Raw genomic sequence first — 2,950 nt, 5'->3', positions numbered from 1 at the left:
TTTTGAGTAAAAAACGGGGGCTTAGTTTTCTTGCCCAGGAAAAAGAGGTAAGAGGAGGGCCAGAAGTGGCAAAAGTAATCAATTGGCAACAAAGATGACTCAAAAACAAGTCTGTTGTTCCGGAGAGGGGCCGAAAGATGGCTGGGGCAGATTCGGAGCACATAAGGCAGAGTCTCTGGGATTCTCAGCACTGCTGGGCAGAGTGACTCTTGGAGACCTTGGCAATGGTCTGCAGTCCTAACTTTCTGCCTTTCCTCATCATAGTCTGACAAAGAGCAGCTTATCCCTTCTACTCTCATAAAAGCTGGGCATCTGCTAAAGACCACTTGAAGGCTTGCAGAAAATACCAATGGCAATTGATGAAAAAATAAAAAATGAAACCTCACAAACCATGACACCTAAGTGTCCTCATGCTGAGCTCCTAGAACAGAGAGAACCTGGAGCCAGAGCATGTCCCCCCACCCCCAGAATCAGCATCTGTGCAAATTCAAAGTCACATAGGAAATGGGGAACGGGTCCAGAGAGTGAACCAGAGAAGGTGGCTACTGGCCAATAGGCAATGGCAAGACACCTTTTGTTACGTTGGCAAATTTGGTGTTATACGTACTTGGCAAGATTAGAATTAGGGGTAATATAGGCAAAGAACTAACCACCCTGCCTAGCACAGAGCACCCTCACAAAAAAACTCTTCCTCATTGAACGACCAGTTCTCCTTTGTGGCTAACAGTGTCCCCTGGAGGCTGAGCAAGCCCCTGATTCCCTCAGGATTCCTTTCTTCCTCCCACAGGATAAGCCTGCCTCCTTTTCTTCAACGGATGGACCCTCAGTGGTCCAGTGGTTCCCTGGAGAATCACCTGAGCCTGTCAGCACTCCATTTCTGTTTAAAAAAAAAAAAAAATGCTCTCCAGTTGCTGTGAATCCCAACAGTAAGACTGTAGAAATAATCTCTGCAGAGAGGGGCTCTGTGGCATTTGGGCTGCAGCTGCTGCCCTGGGCTTGTCAGCAGCCCCACTCTCTCTGTGCTTGGTGCTCAGCCTACCTCGCTCTGAGGCTGAGAATGGCACACCCTCATAGTCCAGGCCTCCTGCAGAGGCCTGGGCACAGGAACCAGCCTTGGCAATGATACTGACAGGAAGATGCCAAGGAATAGAGTTTTCCCTACTAATAAAAAATGGCTAAGGAAGAGCATTCTCTTTTTCTGCTGCCTGGAAAGGCAAGCCTTCCTGCACTCAGAGTGGCACTGCAAACTGACAGAGTTCCCAGGGGGAGGATGGGAAACCTGTGCATCCCTGAGGAGCTCTAACACTCCCCTCCACCAGCCTTATGGGTCTGAACAGTTACTACCTGACCTGCGCAGTTGCCCCAGCTCATCATACATATCCTTATTCTTTTATTTTTTTTAAGATAATTTCTTTCTTTCTTCCATACAAGACAAAGAGTCAGGCACCCTCAGCATGGTTTTCATGCTGTGGTTCACCCCAGCCTCAGCCAGTCTAGATTACAGACATGCATATGCAAACCTAATGTGTACAGGGATATCCCAGGATGTAGGACCACGCCATGTTACCACTGTAAACAGTCTGGCCCTCTGTGTGCTTAAGGCCATTTTCCTTTGGGTCTTCTTCACTTTTAATCCAAATTGTCTTGAGTTGTTTATTTACTTATTTTAATGCTTGTTTCCAGAGTCATTTTCCTGGTTCCCTGATTACCCTGCTGGAAGGAGCCATGGAATAAACTTCTATGCTCTTTTTCAATCCTTTCCCCACCTGTGCACTCCTGCCCATCACAAAGGCTCAGATAGAGAGTGTTAGAGCCAAGCATGAGGTAAAGCCAGCCAACACCTCTGGACTTGTGTGGTGACGTGCCACCTGAGAGAGAGATCATTGTAAGGTAAAACCTGTCAGGTCCCTTTCCTATTGAATCTCCTTTAGCAACTCCCTATTCCCCATAAGAAAAAGCCCAACTGGAGCTCCCTCCATAACTCCTACAAGGCAGCCCTACAAACATCTGTTGGAATGCACCCCATGGCGGGCTGGAAGCACAGAGGCCAACAGTTCTCACAGGCTGCTCTCAGGAGCCCAGCTTTGCTGCATTCAGGGCCTCACATGTGCACAGATTCCCCACCACAGGCTCGAGGAAAAGCATACGAATCTTTAAACAAGATAGCTCTTGGATGAGTGGTGATAGGAAAGCGTTTTCCAAGTTAACAACAAAATGCCTAACACCACAACTGTGTGAATGAATGTATGCTCCTCAAACCCTGAGCCTGCTTCCCTTCATTCTGCCTGATACACGGGAAAGGCTGAATCTTCTCTGGGAATCACCTTCTCCAGGCCCAGGTGCCAACTCCTGCTTATCTCACAAACCCACTCAAGCTGTTTCCAGTTCCACCTCTGAAGTCGACCCTGACGCACCTGAGTTATATCCCTCACTCCCTCTTTTGTGCTACCGATGGACTGAGTCAACCCTACTGTTATAAATGTCTGTATTATTATTTGGACTATCATGCAGGATATTATTATGCAGATAATTGCCTATGTCCCCCAAGGGAGCAACTTATTTTTATTCACTTTTAAATACCTAGAGATTAATATGGAAGCTGCAAAACTGCTTGAGGGGAAGGAAAAAAGAGGGAGCTAGACTATGGCTCCAATAGACTAATCTCCTAACCCTTTAAAAACTTTGAGCCATTTTTATCCAATTATTAATACATCAAGACCTTCATACCTTAGTGAAAATGAGTTGCTTTTTCTCTTCTGTGAGGCCAAGGTGCAGGAACGGCAAATTCACAGTTACTCAGGGGGAGCCTGTCTGGCTAAGGGAGCAAAGTCAGCTCCATGGCTCTGAGGGTCCACATGGATTCTCCCAGTGCTCCCACCCTCATCTCCTTCTGGCTCTGGGCTGCAGCAGCACCTGGTCAGGTTTCCTGCCTTGCACACTGTTATGCTTT

Source organism: Tupaia chinensis, unplaced genomic scaffold, assembly GCF_000334495.1.
Source record: "Tupaia chinensis unplaced genomic scaffold, TupChi_1.0 Scaffold000386_1, whole genome shotgun sequence".
NCBI classification, from domain to species: Eukaryota; Metazoa; Chordata; class Mammalia; order Scandentia; family Tupaiidae; genus Tupaia; species Tupaia belangeri.
Note: the sequence above shows the minus strand (reverse complement) of the source record.